We start from the raw sequence: 22,751 nt of genomic DNA on the forward strand, positions 1-22,751 counted from the left end.
TGTACTGCTCCCCTTCCCCCAGGGTAAGAGGGGCCTTTCCTGTTAATCCCTCTAGCTACCTGGGCTACTACACTGCTGCACCCTGTCTTTCTTCTGGTTCAGCTGTTTCAGGGTTTTTTCTGGGGTGACTTTTTTGGGTTTTCAGAGGTTGATAGGGGAGGGTGAGAGTGACTACCTTTTTACTTCACCTTCTTGGCTCCTGGAAGCAGAACTCCTGAAAATACTTTCAATGAATAATTTTAAAAACTGTTAGTTATCACTTTAAGAAATACAAGTCTCTTTTAATCTAATTCACAATTAGCTTTAGCTCATTTTTCTTTGATTCTATTCATAATAATCAAAAGTCTAAATTTATTAGAAAAGTTAAACTTTTAAAATTATGGAATTGGAAGGCCTCTGAAATTCTAGAGAGGTTCATAGAAGTGAAATAAATCATAATACAAGACAATACAAATGAAGGATACATGACAAAATGGAGATTAATGATGACATTCTGAGTAACTGCTGAAGAAAAAATTATCAAAACAACAGATAATTATGTAGAGAATAATGAGAGATATGAGAAAACATTCAGAAATTTGGGAGATACAGCTTCTACTCACCCAATTCTAATATTTAAGGAATGATTTTCTTCAATGAGCTTTCGTACATCTCTTTCCATTTGTTCAATTCTACTTTCAAGTGGGTATTTTCATTCATTTATTTTTTTACCTTATCTTTTCTCTATTTGGCCAGGTCTGTTTTTAAGTTGCTATTTTCTTCAGTATTTTTTGGTGCCTCTTTTACCAAGTTGTTAATTGTATTTTCATAATTTTCTTTCTTTGCTTTCATTTCTTTACCTAACTTTTCCTCTACCACTCTTATTTGTATTTTTAATCTCTTCCAGGAATTCTTGTTGGGTGTGTGTTCAAATCATATATTTTTCCCCCTTTGAGCCTTTGAGGATTTGATTCGAGATGTTTTGCCATTGTTGCCTTCTCCTGACTTTTTTTCTTGATCTTCTCTGTCACCATAGTAGTTGTTGTTTGCTCATTTTCTAGCCTATTTCTTGACCTTTCATTTTATGTTGATGTTGGGCTCTGCTCTAGGAGTGGAGAAAGCACTGTCCCAAGATTCATCTTTTTCATTCTGCTGTTTTCAGAGCTAGTTCTAGGGGTCTGTACATTTTTGATGCTTCCTAGGTGCTATGATTTAAGGAGCGGTATGGTCACTGTTATCCTGGACCGTGCTCTGGTCTTTACCAATGAAGGGACCTTGCTTACTAGCAAGTGCTAGACATCCTTTTGATGCTGGAACTGTGTCCAGGTTCCCTGCTTTCTTGTAGCTGCAAGCCTGAATATTCCTTTCTGCTTTGGGCCTGAGACCAGGGTTCCTGTTCCCTTGTAAGTGACTACAAACACTTTTCATCACTGGAATTATGACCAGGGTCTCTCCTCTGTTTCAGCCCCAAATGCTTGCACTCCTTTTTATTTGAACTGTGACCATGTCCCCTACTGTCTTGCAGCTACAATTTCTAGTGTTCCTTTCTGCCCTGGAACTGAGTCCAGTGTCCCTATTCCCTTGTGAGCAACCACCCCGGTACTATGACCTACTGTGACCAGGGCCCCCACTTTCCTACAATTGCAAATGCTTGTGATTTCTTCACTATGGAACTGGGACCCAGAATTGTCTATGAACAATGCAACAGGGTGAACCCAGTACCTGCAAACATCCCCCTGTAATCTTTCTTACCAGCTGTCCAGGCCTCTTAGTGTCCTCTCTGTAATTCATTATTGAAAATATGTTGAAGCGTGATTTTTCCCACCAAGCTTATTTCCATTGTTCTTTGACATTTTTATAATTATAATTCTTGTTAAATTGTGCCATCTTATTTACCATTGTACAACAATTATGTTAGTGATATTACTCTTTTCTTCAGATCTTAGTTTAGGATCATCATACTGTAAATTTACAAATAGTTACCTATCTTGACTTTTGCTTCACTGTTCTCTCATGGATCCTCTCATTGTTCAGCTAGAAAAATTTATCATACATTTATGTCTCTCTCTCTCTTGATATATAGATATATAGATGTAAACTATATTGACATGTACATAGAATATATGTACATGTACATATGTAAATATGTATATTATGTATATATAGAATATATGAATTAATTTTACAGTGCCTATGTATCTTAATACAATAATGTGAAAATTTTTTTTTCATACATTTTTCAAATCCAATGTTAGTGTGGGTAGTTATTAAAAATAATTGATTTCACTTAAGGATTATTATACTATTCTAAGTAAAAGGTAATCAGCACTACACTATCTCACAGTAGTGGCATTTAACAAATATCCTAGCAAATCCTTAAAAACACTTAAAATATATCTAAGACTTAATTTCAGAGAGAATATAAAGGAGGAAAGTAAAGGTTTATGTACTCTTCTGAAGACAAAAATAGATAACAGGAAATTCAGGCCTGAGAGATATTATAAAAGTAAAAGTCCAGTTGGGAGCATCAAGCCAAATCCTAGAGATTACTTGAGAAAGAAAAGAATGATATTCCATAGTCTAACACTGTCCTGATTGATAAAATGTAAAAAAAAAAAAAAAAATTCTATAAAGTTAATTCTCTTAAAGTGATATTCATAGTAAATTTAATTTAAGGAACTGATCCATATAGTTCAAATGTCTTCTTTAGAGCTCAAATGACATATTTACTTATCTTAATGTACATCACATCTTTTCCGTAAAATGTAATTTCCTAGAATCCGGGGCCACTGGAGGAGTGAGGCCGACAATTTTAAAACACTTAAATCCAATTTGCCCACAAGTCAAGACATCACTCTCTTGACGTCATTAGTCCTCTCAAGAATGAAGGATAAAAAAATCATTTTCTGGAGGGCACGGGCTGTTTATTTATTTGTTTTGGCATGTGTAACGCCTTACATAGTGACTTGCATATAGTCGGTACCTAACAAGTTACCAGTTGAAGCTAATTTAGTTGAAATGATACAGATTTTTCTCAAAAGTATCCTTCTCGACCTCAGTGAAAGTTTTTCCAAACGTATTCAGGAAGCTCCTGTGCCGCCCCTCCCCGGCAGGCCTTGAAGCCGAAGCGAGAACTTGGAGCATTCAGAGTCGGCTCCCAAAGAACACTTACACACCACATTCCACGAAGATGGTGGCGCCTCCTCAGAGGCAAAGTTGGGGTTTGGCTTCCAGCTGTCGGAGGGCGACTTCTAAAAGCCGATCCTACCACTGCCCTCGAAGCCGCGGGACCATAACCCAGCTCTCCGGGAGCATGAGCGGGAGAAGGCCGCTATTGGTGATCCAGCGGTGACGCATCTCAGGGGACCGTGGAAAGCAGCGGGGGCTCCTGCGATCAGAAGCCTGGCTCAGGCTCCTCCCAGCCCCCCATCAGGAGCCGCAGTGAAGGTGTTTCCACCCCGACCCGCTTTTCTCCCCTTACAGCCTAGATACACTGAAGGACAGGAGCATCCCGGGCAGCAACAGCCTGCAGGGCGTCGTGATCCGGGCGCACCCATCGGTGTCCTGCTTCCACGCGGCTCGAGGCACGGAGGGGAAGGACGACCACCACGGACCTGGCTTCTACCTGTTCAGCGTGGGGAGCACCCATGGCACCTTTCCGAGCAAGGTCCAAGCCCTGCGCCGCACTGATTGCCGCGTCCACGTGAGCCACGTTCTCAGCTCCGGAGGTGCACCCAGCTCTTTATACTTCGGGGACCAGAAGGTGATAAGGAGGCAGAATCCAAGCTAACAGTAACGCAACAGCAGATAAAATTAGAGAAGAAAATGTAGAGTGAAGCCTCAGATGGTGAAGAAGAGATAGATGCCACAGAAGAGAAGAGAAATACTGATAGGGTGTAGAGCTGGGGAGTACTCGGGGAATGGGAAAAGATGCCATTAAAGAAGAAGTTGAAGAGAACCCTGTTGTCATAGAGTTTCAGCAGGAACATGAGTCATGTTATGTAAAGGATTCCAAAAAGGCCCTGCAAGGAATTTTGAAAGAGAAAGAATAGAGTTAGAGTATGAATATGATGATCAGGGACACAGAACTTGGCTTAGAAGAGTTAGGTTGCCTGTGGATGATCCAACAAGAAAACTGCTGACTGGAAACCATTTGCTCAAGAAAGAAAAAGGAAGCAAGGATCCAGTGCTCTCCAAGCTTGTGGAAGGCAGTATCTAGAAAAAGGAAAACTAAGATATGGAAGAGGGGAAAAAAATGAGAAGTTAAATAATGCAGAGAAAGAACTTGCCAAGATTTCAGAGAAATTGAAAGTCTCCTGGAAAGATTTGTCAGAGTCTACACCTCAGGATTCTTTGCATACATTCATTACAGAAATCAAATAACACAGCACACTAGACTCTGTGTCCTGAAAAAAACTTCATTCAAGACCCTGTGAGCTGGGGAAAGAACAGTAGAGACTTAAAGGGCCAATTAAACCTGTGAAACCAACATATATGCCACAGCTTAAAAAAACTGAAAACCAGGCTGAAAATTTAGAAAACAAACCTAAAAAGCTAATATTATCTCTTTTTGGTGCCAGGAAAGGAGGAAGCAAATTTTAATTTAAAACTGGAAAAGTAGAGAAGTCGTTCCTTTCCTGTCCAGCACTTCCTCCACATTTAATAAGAACGAAGGATGAGCCTGAAAAAGAAGAACAGGAGAAGAAAGAAGAACATGAAGAAATAGGATCAGTGGATCATATGGACCTCTTAAAATGGAGATGCAGTCAGAAGAAGCAATGAAAGAAACTTGTCCAACTCCAAGTCTTTCAAATCAGGACAAACCGACAGACAACAAACATGAAACAGGGCCTCTGACTCAGTCCAGCCAGGAAGGGCTGAATATAGAATGCCCAGAAAGGGAGAGAGTGGCCCTGGTACAAGGTATAAAGGGATTTATGATTCTCATATTAATCAATACTGTGTGTGTAATGAATATACTAATAATTTAGATTTCTCAGAGCTCACATTTTCCTAGTAGATTCTGGCTTGGAAGTCAGACTCACAATGTAGCTTAAAGTGATCAATTAACTCTGACAATACCTATTTGCCTGTTCTTGTATACCTTAAGTGAAGCTAATGGAAGATTGTAAAACCTGTACCCATCACAGAACTCACCCTATCTATTAATCACAACTATTCCCCAAGATTTAAGACAATCCACTTAAGAACTGTTCCTAAAGGACTCTAGAATACCTGTATTGTCTTGCACTTGTGGGTTTACAGTGGGAAATCACTCAGAACTTAGAAAAGATTGTGTTATGGTTTGTTCTGGGAAACCACTCAAGACCCAGATAAGATTGTATTGTAATCCCCCCCCCACCCCCAGTGATTTATGTATATAAACTTTGCCTTTATTCCAGCATGATAAAACTCCACCTTCTCAGGAGAGCTTCACATTTGCAAACCACATTCCTCACACTGAAATTAATTAAATTGCTACTTGTTTGCTGGCACACCTGCCTCTTACTGCTCTTTCACCTTTAGCCATTCCCAGGTTACAGACCAGTACTATAAAATTCTGTTAACAAAAGGGAGTCTTCAGAGTCAAAGAATAGCTGCAAACAGAGCAAGGAAGTATTGAAGAGAGCTGCTGGTCCCAGCATATTAACACAGATGTTTTCCTCTAAGTAGCCAGAAAATTATCCAGACTACTATGTTTGGATACTTCTTGAAGGCCAGAACAGTGACAGTAGGACCTGTCTTAAAGAAAAATAAGGCTATTGATTTCTTCAAGTTCTCAAATTCTTTCTTTTTCAATATTGCCCAAGAGCGGATATTGTGACAAGCATATTAACCAGTGCCGCTTGTCACCATTTCAGATTGGCTAAAAATGAGGCATTTGGGTGACCATTTGAAAAAAAATGGATGGCTTGATCTTTTCATCCAGATTCTTGACTTTCTGAACTGATGACCTTTGATCTTTGTCTCCTTTTGGAAATAATTCAAGTAAAAGTTTGTGTATGTACATAAGGTAAGAATTAAATATTTCCAGGCAAAGTAAAGCAGGAGAAAAATATTTTCATGAGTTTTCTACAATATTAAAAACAAGATTTAAAAAAAAAACTTATTTAGCCCTTGAAGGTTCTACTCTGTTAAGTGGTATTTCAAACGAAATTAAACATCTGGACACTTTTTTTTTCAGTTGATAGTTTATTTGATCTCTGTTTTCTTATATTATTAATCTTGCTAGTTCTCTGACAGTAAGAATCTTCAAAGCTGGGCATCCAGTAGGTGCTCAAATAATATTTAATGATTGATTTTTTTAAGGACTTGTATGAGAAAGAACCACCTGCTTCTACTTATTCAGAGTCTTAGTCTTCATTACTCAGTTATGCAGGTCAGGTCTCTCCTGGGGTTCTCTTATAGATGAATACATAAACAATTTCATCATAATCTGAAATAAATGTGAAAACATAAAAAAATTGTGACAAGACAAGAGTATTTGGACCACTGAGTCTTACTTAATTAACCTAGGGATTTTGTTGTTTTTCTAATTCATTAGAACTCTACATCACTTATCTGTCAAATATTGATGATGCCAAGATCTGCAGTCATCTTTTTACCAAATTAAAAAAAATGCGATCAACTCTCTAATGAATTGGTTTATGTTGCTTGTTTCAGATGAGTGCCTTGGTAGTTTGATACTACAGTGAAAAATAATTATGAAATATCAGCTAGGAAGTTATATTTAATCCATGATTTCTTATTACATTAGCAGATAAGTTTTCATGTTTCCATTTTTAAATTCATCGAAAGAAGTGTCCAGACTAAAAAACTGCAGAGTAATCAATTATTTTAATTCCCATATATGTTAATGCATACATTCACATCCATATATAAATGTATGTATATATGTATATAAATAAATGTTCATGTAAAATCATATCTGTATGTAACACATGATTTGATTTTAAAAGACTTTAATTATTATGAGGAGAACATAAAGCAAAAGATCATACTGGTCCTAGCACTGCCATTCCTGGAAGTTTATTCTAAGCTTTAGTTCTGTGTTTACTTGGGAAAGCTATTTAAATGCTACATGATAGACCTCAGTTTCCTTATTTTTAAAAATGTCATTGTACTATTTCATTTCTAAGATATTTTATTTCAAAATTCTAGAATCTTAATTTAGAATGCTATGAATACATTTAGTTTGACACAATAAACACTTCTTAATAAACACCATAATGTGACAATTTAAAAACATATGCACAGAAAAAAAAATTAAGAGAAATAAAAAGAGATACACTCTTAAACTTTGACATCACAGTACTAGCATTTATTGTTGCATAATTTTTTTCTAACTTAAAACACCAAAAAGATGACATTTTCATTTATACTACTGTTAGATCAGCAATTTCCTGACACAACTTCCCATTCCTTTACACAGCTTCCTTCCCCCACACAACCCTTCACACAATTTCCTAGGACTTCAGTTTCCCTAGCAGCTTCCATGGTGAAAATTCTTCCCCTTACTCCCCCTAAAAAAGTCTCATTTGCCCCAGCTTTTCTGACAGAGATTCCTGGCTTAGGGCCAATAAAAAGCTCAAGGCATGCAAACTCAAGCCTCTAGGACTTGGTGGGAGCATTAGAACATGTGAGTCAGCTTTTCCTGTATGCAAGCTGATACCAAGATTTCTGTGAGAAAGGAGGGAGGCCTAGTATAATTTTAAAATTATACTGTATCAAGGTTGTGTTGGTAAATGTTTAATAACTAACTTATGAGGATTGTAAAAATGTACCCAACATGCTTTTAGGTTTAATCTTCATCCTTGTCTTTAACTTTATAACATTATTATAAACTTTCTTAAGTGTAGGCAATTAACAAAACCATAAATACAGCTCTGATTTCTAGCATTTACCAACTTCCAAATTGTAAATGCTCACAATGAAAATTTAATAATTTTCTGATAATCATTTCTAGATTCAGTTTGATCTAGCTACAGCATATCCTTGTATTATGTCATTGTTTGGTTGTTTCATTCATGTCTGATTCTTTGTGACCCCATATGGGATTTTCTTAGCAAAAATACTGGAGTGGTTTGCCATTTCTTTCTCCACCTCATTTTACAGATATAGAACTGAGCCAAACAGGGTTAAATGACTTGCCCAAGGTCACACAGCCAGTAAGCATCTGAGGCCTCACATTGCATCATGATAAAACACATTTTAACTAGTCAAAGAAATTTACCTTTCTAGGTTAATCTTGACTTATGTTCTAATTTCCCACTTGTTTTCTTTCTTTTCATCAGAAATGCTTGCAAGTCCTCTGTTCCGTTAAACTTTTTTTTTTTTGCTTTCCCCTTTAAGGTTATACTAAAATTTGCAGGGTAAGTTATTCCTACCTGTAAGTCCATATTTTGTTGCCTTTTGAAATATTGTATTCCAAGAATTCCTTGTTTACAGACAAAGCTGTCAGATTGTGTGTTCTTGACAGTGGTTGCTTGATCTTTAAACTGCTTTTTTCTGGTTTGCATTAATTTATATTTTCCTTGACATTAAAGACTAGATTTTGTCTGTGACATTTTTGGTGTGTTTTCTTGTAGAGGTTTTATGTTTGTTTGTTTGTTTTTGAGGTGCTTAGTGGATTTATTTCATCTTTACTTTGCTATCTGTTTCTAATAGATCTGAGAATTTTATTTACATATAATTTAAAAAAATAAAATGTCCAGCCTTTTTTAATCAGTCTTTTTTTCAAGAAATGTAATGATTTTAAAATTATTTTTCCTTGAGCTATTTTCTAGGTGAGTTGTTTTGATATCTGCAATTTTAAATTTTCTTCTACTTTTTTTCAGTCATTTGTTTTTATTTTGAAACTTTTTTTTCAGTCTTTGAGTATCAGTATTTGTTTAGTACATTCTTATTTTCATGAAGTGCATTACCTTTTTAAAAGTTCTACCCTGTTCTCTTCTAAGATATTTATTTTCCTTTCAACTGTTCACTCCACATCCTTAAAAAACAAAACAAAACAAAACAACTTGCCTCATTCCTTTTAGTTATTCTTGTAATCCTTGAGGATATATCATCACCATCATCATCATCTTCTCCTTCATTCTCCTTCTTCTTCTTCTTCTTCTTCTTTGTCTTCTTCATCTTTGTCTTCTTCATCTTCTTCGTCTTCTTCTTCTTCCTCTTCTTCCTCCTCCTCTTCTTCTTCTTCCTCTTCCTCCTCCTCCTCCTCTTCTTCTTCTTCTTCTGCTTCATCTTCTTCTGCTCCTCTTTGAGTATCTGCTTGCAGCTGTTATGGAATTACAATTTCTTTCTAGCTGGGAATTTTAGACATCTGTCGATCTACATTTTTTTTTTAGTAGTGTCTTCAGTTTATCCAGCTTTCCAACCCCAGTCTATTAAGTGGGGCTTTGTACCAGGGCCAAACACCCATTCCTGCTACAATTTTGGGTGGAGTGGCAAACTCTTTTGTATCTCAATTTGAGTCACCTGTGTTCATACATTGATCTTCCTCCACCCCCCCATCCCCCACCCCCACCCCCAAATCTTTGAGATTCAGAGTTCTGAATTTTCAGGTCCTTCTCTGGTGTCTTAGGATTGAGCACAAGGAAACTCACAGCTATGGGGTATCTTGGTCTTAGTGTTGTATACACACCAGTTTCTGCTGCTCCTGATTACATCCAAAGTCCTTTCTGTATTATTTCAACCACCTTGATAAGAGACATCGAGAAGTTAGACTGCATGGACCCACAATACTGCTGAGTGCCATCCATTGGAACTAGATTAAAATATGACACAATAATATTTAACAAATTTTAACAAAATTTTATTTTTGATTTTCTAAGTCAATATGTGGCCCACAGGGCAACATCAATATTTTCTCCATTGATTACTGAAATCTAGGTCATCAAAAAATAATACATCATACTCTCATTTGGAGAATGTATAGATATTTTAGGTGCAAATTTTCATACTGAAAAATTAAAATTAGAAAGCAAATTAGAAACCTGGTTAGTAAAGCAAATTCTTTCCCTACCCACTTCTTTCTCTGCCTCTGTCTCAATGTTATCTGATGAACTGGCATTACTTACCCCCTGAAGTTTCTTGTTCTCTTTAAATCTTTTTTATCTGTTTACTCTCTCTCTCTCTCTCTCACACACACACATACACACACACACACACACACACACAAAGGGCATGTATATATATATATGTGTACAGATATACAGATATACAGATATACATATGCACACATACATATATATGTATACACACATACACATATATGTATATACACACATATACAAAGAACAATATGGTTTTCTAGAGTATTGGGCCTCAAGTCAGGAAGACTTGGATTCTCGTTCTTCTTAAGATATATACTAGCTCTGTGTTCTTTGGTAACTAAAATAACTATTTTATCCCTGACAATTCTCTAAAGCCACAAGTTTTCAGGTAAGTTGTTCTTATATAATAATAACAACAATAACATTTATAAAGCACTTTAAGACTTGCAAAGTGCTTCAAAATCACAGATCCAGAGCATCACATACCCACCCCCCTCCCACATACACCTTCTTAGGTCACTTTCTTTAACTTTACTGTATAGTCAAAAAAAATCTATTAATTAAGGATATCTTACATCCTCACTATGATACTTTCCCACTAGCTTTAAGTATTGATTGTACTGAATTTTAAAAATCATTGTTCAGTTTCTGATCAATAACTAATAATTCAGATTTACTACACATCTAGTCCTTTTAACTCAGCAGAAACCTGCCATTTGAATAATGAACCACTAATTCAAATAATGGTTTCATTACAGTGGCATTGGACATATATATATATTATATATATATATTATATATATATGTATGTATGTATGTATGTACACACACACACACACACACACACATATAAGTAGTTTGGAATAGGGATCCATAAGAGACCCAAGCAATAATTTAGGACAATTCAAAATCAAGTAGATGTCAAAATACCTTGAAAGTGAACAGCTAGTAAAATAGATGTTTACATCCAGTTTCCTTTTACCTGAACAAATAGGTAAATAAAACATTATTTTGAGAATGTTGTTTTGGATGATTTTGAAAGTCAATTAAAGAAGAATTTCCTCCTTGTGGTGATATCATTTTATTCTATTTTCTTCATATCAGAACAAATGTTTTGAATGGAGCTAAATATCTTTTAAGTTTTGGCAAAGTTCCCCTTGTCATATTTTATTTTTTATTTTAATTTTAATTTAATTCCACAAGATTTTGAGTTCCAAATTTTCTCCTTATCTCTCCCCTTCCCCCACACCCAAGATGGATTACCCCTTCCCCCACTCTGCCCTCCTTTCTATCATTCACCCCTCCTTCTCTTATCACCTTTCCCTTCTATTTTCCTGCAGGGCGAGATAGAGTTTGACACTCCATTGCCTGTATATCTTATTTCCCAGTTACATGTAAAAACAATTTTAACATTAGTTTTTAAAATTTGAGTTCCAAATTCTCTCTCTTCCCTCCCTCCCCACTCACCTTCATTGAGAAAGTAAGCAATTTAATATAGGTAGTACATGTGTAGTCATGCAAAACACTTCCATAATAGTCATGTGGTGAAAGACTAACTATATTTTCCTCCATCCTTTCCCACCCCCAATTTATTCTATTCTTTCCTTTGGCCCTGTCCCTCATCAAAAGTGTTGGCTTCTGATTAGTCCCCCAATCAATCTGTCCTCCCTTGTATCATTTCCCCCTCTCTCATCTCCCTGGCCCCTTACCTTCCTGTAGGGTAAGCTAGATTTCCATATCCAAATGAGTGTATATGTTATTACTACCTTAAGCTAAATCTGAAGTAAAGTTCACTCATTCACTCTCACCTCCCCTCTTCACCTCCACTGTAAAAGCTTTTTCTTGCCTCTTTTACATGAGATAATTTGCCCCATTCTACCTCTCCCTTTTCTTTCTCCCAATATGTTCCTTTCTCATCCCTTAATTTTATTTTTAGATATCATCCTAATATACATACATACATATATATATATACACACACATACATACATACATTCCCTCCAATTACCTTAACAAAGGTCTCTTGAGTTACAAATATCATCTTTCCATGTAGAAATGTAAAAAGTTCAATTTTAATAAGTCCTTTGTGATTTCTCTTTCCTGTTTACCTTTTCATGCTTCTGGAGTCTTGTATTTGAAAGTCAAATTTTCTATTCAGCTCTGGTCTTTTCATTAAGAATGATTGAAAGTTCTCTATTTCATTGAAGGTCTATTTTTCCCCTGAAAGATTATACTTAGTTTTGCTAGGTAGATTATTCTTGGTTTTAATCGTAGCTCCTTTGACTTCCAGAATATCATATTCCAAGCCTTCTGATCCCTTATTATACAAACTGCTAAATCTTTTGTTATCCTGATTGTGTTTCCACAGTACTTGAATTGTTTCTTTCTGGCTGCTTGCAATATTTTCTTCTTCAGCTGAGAACTCTGGAATTAGGCTACAGTATTCCTAGGAATTTTCCTTTTGGGATCTTTTTCAGAAGGTGATTGGTGGATTCTTTCAATTTCTATTTCATCCTCTAGTTCTAGAGTATCAAGGCAGTTTTCCTTGATAATATATTGAAACATGATATCTAGGCTCTGTTTTTGATCATGGCTTTCAGATAGTCAAATAATTTTTAAATTATCCCTCCTGGATCTGTTTTTCAGGTCAGTTGTTTTTCTTTTCTTTTTTTTTTCTTTTCTATTCAGTAGTTTAATGATAGAATATTTGTGGTCATTTAGACTAGTGGTTGCTAAATATTTTAAATTATACACTCCAAGAAGTTTAAGAAAGCATGAACTCACAATATTTGTATATTTCTTAAAATTTGATTTTCTTTTTTTTCACCTACTCCCCCACCCCAATGAGGAAAAGAAAAATAAGAAAAACAAAATCGTTGCAACAAATATGTATAATCAAGTGAAACAAATTTCAACATTGGCCCTGTCCAGAAAATGTATGCTGCATTCTGCAGCTCAAGTCTGTCAGCTCTCTGTTAGGAGGCATGAAGCACACTTCATTGTTGTCCCCTGGAATTGTGGTCAGTCATTGCATTGATCCAAATACTTAAATCTTTCAAAGTTATTTGTTTTTACAGGGCTGTTCTTGTATGAATTCTTTTCCTTGTCCTACTCAGTTTACTCTTCCTTAATTTATATGAGTCTTACACAGTTTGAAACTGCCCCTTTCTTCATTTTTTATAGAATAATATCCCATCACAGTCATATACCAACTTTTTTTAAGCCATTAAACAAACATTGAGCACCCTCCTTGCTTCCAGGTCTTTGCCATCACAAAAAGAGCTGCTGGTATAAACTTTATACATCTGGATCCTTTTCCTCTTTCTTTGATCTCTTCTGAATACAGGTCTAATAATGTTTGTATATTTAATTATCTAAAAATTCTATATGTGTACTACTTAACTAATATAACGTGTATGTTACAAAGCATACAGAAAAGCAGAGATTTCAAAATGAAATAACAATGAAATAAACAATATTTCAAATTACTTAAAATTTTCTATTAGCATTCCAAAAGAAATATTATGTTCTCAAATATCATTAGCAATAATAATCTTTTTTAATGAGAGCAATGTGATTGAATATGGTAGATTATTTTGGCAAATATTTTAGTACTTTGTTATACAGCAGCAAGTTGCAATATGCTGTAGTGAAAGAAACAAATGAAGACACCATTGTTTACCTGCTTGGTTGGAGGATGCCCATAATTCCCCTCTCCGAATTTTGTATTCCATATGAGATATGATTGTATCACCCATACTTTTAGTCTCTAGGCAGGAAAGCTGGAAACCAAGGGCATGTTGAGAGACTGGTTTATCTGCACATAAGTCACTTCAGAAAACTTTCTTTTTCTAGGGGTCTCTTCCTGAAGAGATCCTAGAACCATGTATGTCCTCTTTAAAAGTGGGAAACAAGACTATCTCCTCCTCAAGAACTCCACAACTCCACCCCTTGCAGAGCTAAGTAATCATTCAGTCTTCCAGTGAGGAGAGTCTTATGATGCAAGTGTACCAGGCTTGAACACTGGGTTATACTGGACAGAATGATAGGTTGGAATGAACCTCAATGGAATGATTATGCAATGATTGGAATGATTATGTCAGCAGGTGTCAGAAATCTAGAGGCAGGTATTTTTCTTACAACATTAATCATGCTAGAAGAGTGACATGGGATGTGGTTGTGAATAGTGAAGAGCTCTTTCTGGAGCATGGTGCTGCTGTGTCTCTCCTTCTAACTCTCCCTTAGTAACAAGACAAACATGATTTTTCAATCACCCTTTTTTTCTCCCTCTAGGAAGTCAGACTTTCCAGAAACTCTTCAAGTTCTTCATCTTTAGATATTTTTGGATCTCCTTGATGTTTGTTCTTTAAACACTGTGATTTTCCCAAGAACACTTTTCTCTTGGCCACAACTTTCCCGGCTTCTTTCTCTTGGGGTCTTTGGGTATCTGAGTCTTGTCTTCCTCTTTGATAGGAACATCTAATTTTAAGAGAAATTCCAGTTCCTTATCCAATGACCCATGTTTGGCTCAATTTGCTTCAGTTTCATTATCTGTAAAATGAGCTTTTTATGTCTCTGTTGAATCTTGTATTTGAAGATCAAATTTTCTGTTGAGCTCTGGTCTTTTATCAGGAAGGTATGGAAGTCTCCTATTTCATTGAATATCCATCTCCTCCCCTGAAAGATCATGCTCATTTTCACTGGGTAGTTGATCCTTGGTTGTAATCCAAGCTCCTTTGCCTTACAGAATATCATCTTCCACTCCCTATGGTCTTTTAATGTAGAAGTTGCAACATTCTGTGTAACCCTGACTGTGGTTCCATGATATTTAAATTGTTTTTTTTTTTTTCTGGCTGCTTGCAGTATTTTCTGTTTGACCTGGTAATTTTGGAATTTGGCTACTATATTCCTTGGTGTTTTCAATTTGGGATCTCATTCAGGAGGTGATTGGTAGATTCTTTCTATGGCTATTTTACCCTCTGGTTCTAGGACCTCAGGGCAGTTTTCCTTTATGATTTCCTGAAAGATACTGTCCAGACTCTTTTTTTCATCATGATTTTCATGTAGACCAATAATTTTTAAATTTTCTCTCCTGGATCTATTTTCCAGATCAGTTGTTTTACCAATGAGGTATTTTACGTTTTCATCTATTTTTTTCATTCTTTTGTTTTTGTTTTACTGATTCTTGCTCTCTCATAGAGTCATTAGCTTCCATTTGCTCAATTCTAATTTTTAACAAATTGTTTTCTGCTATTAGATTTTGTATGTCCTTCCCTGTTTGGGCAATTGTATTTTTTAGGGACTCGTTTTCTACAGTTAATTTTTGTCCTTCCTTTTCCAAGCTATTGACTCTCTCTTGCATACCTCTCATTTCTTTTCCCATTTTTTCTTCTACCTCTCTCATTTGACTTCTAAAATCCTTCTTGAGCTCTTCTAAGAAGGCTTTTTGGACCTCAGACCAGTTCATATTCCCTTTTGAGGTTCCAGATGAGGGTTTGTTGACAATGTTGTCCTCTTCAGAATTTCTGCCTTGATCTTCACTCTTCCCATCATAAGAATCCATTGTATGTTTCTTTTTGCTCATGGTGTTTGCTTATTTCCTGGACTTTAAAGAGATTGGGCTCTCCTGCTGGGAGTACAGGGCACTGAGCCAAGCTTCTTGTGTGGGGAGCCTAGGGCCTGGTCAATGGCTTTGTGTGCTGGGACCTCCAACATTGGTAGTTGAAGGCTGTAGAATTCTGGCAGCTTGCCTGGTGTTGGGCTGGAATCAGCAACACTGTGACTCTAGGGGTAGGATTGGGTAGTGTGGCTCCTGGAGATTTCCTACTCACCCAGACCTTTACTTCCTTTTGCTTTCTTCAGCCCCTTTCAGATGGATGTTGTAGGGTGTTTATCCACCTGCGACCCCTTGGAGCACTGCTTTCCTTAGTTTTACTGAGGCACTGGGAGAGATGTTTGCTGTAGAATGCTGAGGCACCTGGTGGTTTTCTGAGCTGGCTTCCACCAGTTCCCCCACCCTAATGAGGTACTTGGGGTTCCAGGTGTTGGTATTTCCTGATCCGCCACCTGGACTTCAGGATCTGTTCCCAGTATGCTGAGGTGGGATTTTCCACTAGCTTGCTGGGATGCCTCCAGTTCTGTACTGCTCCCCTTCTCCCAAGGTAAGAGGGGCCTTTCCAGTTAATTCCTCAAGCTACCTGGGCTACTGTCTGCTGCACCCCATCTTTCTTCTGGTTCAGCTGTTCCAGGGTTTTTCCTGGGGTGATATTTTCTAGGCTTTCAAGGTTTAATAGGGGAGGATAAGAGAGACTCACCTCTTACTCCACCATCTTCTCAGTTGTTTTTCCAATGAGATATTTCACATTGTCTTCTATTTTTTTCATTCTTTTGGTTTTGTTTTATAATTTCTTAATTTCTCATAGAGTCATTAGCTTCCATTTGCTCCATTCTAATTTTTAAGGAATTATTTTCCTCAGTGAGCTTTTGGACCTCCTTTTCCATTTGGCCAATTCTGCTTTTGAAGGCACTCTTCACCTCATTGACTTTTTGGACCTCTTCTGCCATTTAGGCTAGCCTATTTTTAATGTATTATTTTCTTCAGAATTTTTTGGGGGGTCTCCTGTAGCAAGCTGTGGACCCCTTTTTCATGATTTTCTTGCATCACTTTCATTTCTCTTTCCAATTTTCCTCCACTTCTCTTACTTGCTTTTCAAAATCCTTTTTGAGCTCTTCCATGGCCTGAGATCAATTTGTATTTTTCTTGGAGGCTCTGGAAGTCTTTGGATGTAGGATCTCTGACTTTGTTTTCCTCTTCCAGTTGTATATTTTGATCTTCTTTGTCACAAAAGTAAGATTCTATAGTGTGAGTATTTTTCTGCTGTTTACTCATTTTTCCCAACCAATTACTTAACTTTTAAACTGTTTGTTAAGGTAGAGCTCTGCTTCCAGTGTGGAGTGTGTACTGTCTCAAGTTTGAGGGGTTTTGTGTAGCTGTTTTCAGAGATACTTGTAGTCACCTGTAAATTTTCAGTTCTCCCAAGGTGGTATGATCTAAATAGGTGTTTTTCCTCCTCTCTTGGCCTGTGCTCTGGTTTGTGAGTGACCACAAGCACTCTTTTCTACCTTGGAATTGTGAAGAGGATTGTCTCCCCACCATGCCACTAGCTCTGCCTCACTAGCACTCCTCCTTGCCTGCTCTCCTCCTCACTCCAGGACTGCCACCCAGGACTGCAACCCAGATTCAAGCATGGGCAAAGCAAGAGAATCCTGCCTCTGTGTCAGCAAAGAGATCCCTGCAATATCCCTCTGATTAGTCACTGTAACCCCCCACCATCTCTGGGCCAAGAGCTCCAGAAGCAGCCACTGGGGCTGTTCTAGGGCCAGGGATAGACCATGCTCCTCTCTCACCCAGGTTCCCTTTCCCACTGACTTTCTAAGTTGTCTTTGGAATTTTGGGGTTGAGAAGTCTGGAAACCACCACAGCTGCCTGTAATTCAGTCTCCTGAGGCCTGTTCCAGGTTTGCTGATGTCTGGTCAGTGCTGATGCTTTTGTGCTGGTCTGTGTTCCTCTCTCAGACTGATGCAAGAGACCTCTCCTGTTGACCTTTTAGATTGTCTTCGGCTGGAAGTTTGTTTCACTCTGCCATTTTGTGGCTTCTGCTGCTCTATAATTTGTTTAGAGTCATTTTTTACAGTTATTTGGAGGATTTTGGGGGAGAATTCAAGTAATTCCCTGATTTTACTCCACTATCTTGGCTCTGCCCCCTCCCCATGTCGTTTTTTAAAAGAATAGGTGTCCATATGACTTTCAACATAGATATAATGTTAATTGATGAAAAGAAAGGAATGTTGAAAAAACATAAGTTGCTTGATAGGGATAATGAGAAAGGACTTATTTGGTGAAATATGGAATACTGAAAAAAGTGACAAAATTTTCATGTAGTTGATAATTTTTTTAATCATCTAAATTAGGGCCAGGAGAACTGAGTAATAATCCTAAGTAGTTGTGTGAAATAATCAATTTGAGCCAATGTCTTCACCTTCAAATTAATGGTTTAGAAAAATTAATTGCTTCCCAACATTTTTTTTGTTTCTCTAATTTAACCCCTTTCAATAGCAGCAGCAGCAGCAGCAGCAACAACAACCACAACCAAAAAATGTGTTCTGAGCCCCCAGAGAATTTAATGTACTATTCATAATATTCTTTTAGATTTATTCATTTAGGTGCTTATAATAGCTTCAATGATATTTGCCCAAGAAATGCTCAAGATTAAAATTTATATTGTAATTATGAAATATTTAAAATGTGCATGCCTGTTTTCACAGAAGATAAAATATTTGTAACACAATTGAGCAATTATTTACTGCTGAAGGTAGCATTGAATATTTTTAGCTGAACCTCTTGGATCATTGCCACAAATTCTCAAAGGGTCTGAGAATGACTAAAAGGGAACCAATAGATTAGGTGATATCTATATCTTTTTCAACTCTACATTCCTTTAATTCTTCCTTTTTCATTAGGATACTCCAGAGGGTGAGGGAAAATAAATTTAAAATAAAATAAAATAATTTAAATTTATCATGATTTACTAAATTATGATTTTTGTTCATTTGCATTAATGTTTTCATATTTTTTTTCTGCAGAAGTCTTCCTATACTTTAATGAGAAAGTCATATGTCTTGGAATTAGATAAATGTGAGTACTTTGCCTGGGAAAGGTTCTGGTCCCTACTGACTTTTTGAAGGAAGCATAAGTCCTCTTTTTTGTTTTATTTTGTTTTGTTTTGTTTTTTACCCTGGAGGACACAGAGCCTAGAGCCAAAACATCCTTTCAGTGGTGGACTCTATGTTGAATTTTTCTGAGCAATTCTAGGCGACCCTGTTATGTGGAGAGAGGCCAGTCCAAAGTCTGCTGAAGCCAATCAGAGAGGAAAGTCAAAGGTGTTTCATCTTGAGATTGAGTTGGAGACTCCCCATTGTGCTCTTCTGGAACCAAGTCACCATGAACCTGCCATTATTTAGTTTCTTTACCCCACTCCCCACCTCAAAAAGCAAAGGTAGAGTAAGCTACTGTGTTTCTTAACTGCTGTTTGCTTTTGGAATGTCTAGGCCCTTTAGAATACCTAGCATTTTAATTTTAATTTAAGATTTATTTTAGGCCTTTGAAACAGTATTTTAAACTGAAAAGCAACAGTCTGTTTGAAATACTTTTCTTTGCATACATGAGAACAGGTGGGTGAAGGGAGAGGAATCCTAGGAAAGGAAGAGATTAAAATTATTGAGTCTGTTGTAAATTCAATGATAACTGTGCAAAATATTCTACACATTTGATAGTTTGTTAAGTGGTCTGACAGAAAATCCTCAGAAAACTGAGTCAATATAAGATACTGAGGTAAGGAAATCCAGCAGGGGCAGTCATTTTGGCATGGTAGATTTATAAAGAAAGTCACTCCCATGTTGGAGAGTGAGTGGTCAGAGAACACTAAACACTCAAAGGAGGAAGAGTCAAGTTCTTCAGGCATGCCTAGTCAGGGTTGATGCTAAATTTTTGTTGATATATCCATTGGCTTTTCCTGCCATCACCATCTAGTAGTTACATTTCAGTGAATGATTTCTGCTCCCTAATACTGCAAGAATATGAATATTTTACCACAACTTATATATTATTATTAGTGTGTATGCATGTATAAGCCCATAGACAGAGGGTTTGTGTGTGTGTGTGTGTGTGTGTGTGTGTGTGTGTGTGAGTTTGGTTTCAAGATTGAGTTTAACCTCTTAGTTTTTGATTAAGACAGAATGTTTATACCATTTAAAAATAATGAAAAAATACTTTAATTTCTGTTACATTTTAGAGATCCTTTCATGTTTCTTTTTAAATAAAAATTGACTGAGATTAAAATGCTCCTTTTTTTTCTAAGAGTGTATTGGGATTACCTTTGATTAATGTGTGCAGTAAAAAACTTCTAGGGAATGTCACTAAATTGATAGTTATACTTATCCCAAATTTCCATTCTAGCTTTGATCTCCATAATGTAAGTTTTGATTTCCCCTCAGTATTTTAATAAGCAAAATGACTTCTTTAAAAAAAGATTATTCCTTCAGTGATGTGTTTTAAACATATAATATTTTATTTGTATTTTACACCATTCTCTCTAGTACCTCAGAGTGAAAATGTTTTCCCCATTCATTTCTACTTATTACTTTGCATTCCAAATAGACTTATTGTCATAGTAATATATTTTATTTTGTTTTCTTACTCCTCCCATTATCTATACTTTGTTATGCATTTTATTGAAGATCTAAGTATTTTGAGCCCCAGAAGACTGAGTGAATCTTTTTCATCAACTATAATGAAAAATTGACCTAAATAAAAAAAAAAATCTCTCACCTATAAAAAAAACCTCAGACAATTGGGTTATCTAAAGTGGTATATGTATAAACAAAGTATTTAGCACTATTACCTAAAGTTAATTTTCCCCTTACTTGAATATCATTTATTAGGACTTCCTTCAAATTCCTTAAAACCTTAAATTTGGACTGATACCATGCCTTTTTATCTTATCTCATTAAGGATACTACATTATCATTCTAAATGTTTGGGACAATCTTTAAAGAAGAGACAACTTTTTAGAGTCAATTGAAGTTCATTAGCACAGGCAAAACTAAAATCTAGATCTTCTACCTCCAGTGTCATTCCATTGCCTAATCATTGTTGTTGCTGTTGTTCAGTTGTGTCCTACTCTTCAGGGTTCTAATTGCAGTTTTCTTGGCAAAGATACTGAAGTGGTTTGCCATTTCCTTCTCCAGCTCATTTTACAGATGAGGAAACTGTGTCAGACTGGTATAAATGACTTGCACAGGGCCACACAGCTAGTAAATAAGTCTAAATTTGAACTTGAGTCTTTCTGACTCCAGGATCAGTACTCTATTCACTGTACCACCTACCTGTACACTGCTCAATCAATCATATTAAATCCCTTAGATGGCAGTGATTATTTGCTGTGAATACAAGCTCTCAATATTTTTGAAAGTGAGGTGACTATTTGACTTGAGTTGAAATAGTCATCTACAGCAGAAAGTAGTTACACTAGAAAAATTGTTTTTTAGCTTATGAATCCCATATGTCATGGGTTTCAGGTTAATCAATGTTATTCAATTTAGGGTAACATAATATCTCTTAGATTCTAATTTAATAATTTCTTTGGCACAAAATCATATACTTAGCACATTATTTTTAAATTGTGGTGAATTTAATTGGATTTAATAAAAAAAAGTCTTTCAAATATGTTGTTGCCTAATAACAAATGTCTTACAGCTTTGAGTTTGTCATAAAAATGCTTATTAGCATTTCTAGTTATCTTTGAATGACATCAAAGTTTTAATGCAATATTAAATAATTTTTCTGTTTTCAAAATTATCAAGTGTGACATATGTGTATGTATGTATATATGCATATGGTTGTACATATATATACCCATAAACATGCATATATGCATGTATGCATATATGCAAATATATGTATACCTACATGTGTATCACTTGGTAAACAAAATTATATACAGACATATGTGTGTATAACTTAGTCCTAATTACAAAATATCAAATTAGTATTATGCTCAATCATCTTTCCATATATATATATATGTGTGTGTGTGTGTGTGTATGTATATACACACATATACATAAGTACATATACATTGTATGTGTATGTGTACATGTATATGTATATATAAATCTTCATTATCTGAATGGAAAAATGAAATGTGAAAGAGGCAACAGTTAAATATGTTCTTGGCTGATTTCTTTTGTGGGATATATTTAATTTTTTCATCACTTCAATGAAGCCATAATCTCACCAATATGAATATTCTACATACAGGTGAAGATTATAATCTACACTTTATCCTGTACAATTCTTGAGCAAATACTAGTGTTAATGTTCCATTAACACTTTACCCAACATGCAAGAGGCCTTCTGATAAGCTTACTTAATTTTCAATTCATTTTGTTGGAATATATGCATATTTATTTGCACATTAAAATTGTTTGGAATGTTAACATTAAACATCAACATGCTGTATATTAAGTTCATTTAATTATAGAAAATATATGATAGTAGTTTATTTTATTATTCCAAGTATTCATGTTAAAACTTTGAGAGTGAGGAAGGAAAAATATAAGCCCCAAATTCAAATGTTTCTGAGCTCCTTGTTTTTTGGTATATCAGATATGCAAAAGGCCAGATTTTTAAAATGAAATGTTGAAGTTTTTGTTTGTTTCTGAATATTTTCATATGAACAGACTTTAATCTCTCTCTCTCTCTCTCTCTCTACACACACACATTTACATATATACACACATATATGTATGTATGTATGTATATATGTATATATATATATAATGTAAATTGTCATTAGCCATCAATGGATACTTTCCCCATATTTCCTATTAAAAAATGAAAAATTCAACTTTTAATTATGTGTATAGGTAGATATTGGTCATATAAAGGCAGATACAAGGCTTCTGTGTTGTAGTTCAGGCTCAGATATTTTGTAAAGCATCTAATATTGTAGGTACTCAATCAATTCATGTTTTTGGAACATTAGGATAAATTTGTATGTAGGTAGGTATACATGAATGTGTATTTATGTGTGTGTTTGTGAGAGGGGAGAGAGAGAGAGAGAGAGAGAGAGAGAGAGAGAGAGAGAGAGAGAG

General features: G+C 35.9%; 1 pseudogene; it reads left to right on the plus strand.

The window, feature by feature from the left end:
* Nucleotides 1-1,583: 1,583 nt before the first annotated feature.
* Nucleotides 1,584-22,751, plus strand: part of LOC114038432 — a 30,357-nt pseudogene continuing 9,189 nt past the window's right edge.

The sequence above is a fragment of the Vombatus ursinus genome, unplaced genomic scaffold, assembly GCF_900497805.2.
Source record: "Vombatus ursinus unplaced genomic scaffold, bare-nosed wombat genome assembly UNPS02011014.1, whole genome shotgun sequence".
NCBI lineage: Eukaryota > Metazoa > Chordata > Mammalia > Diprotodontia > Vombatidae > Vombatus > Vombatus ursinus.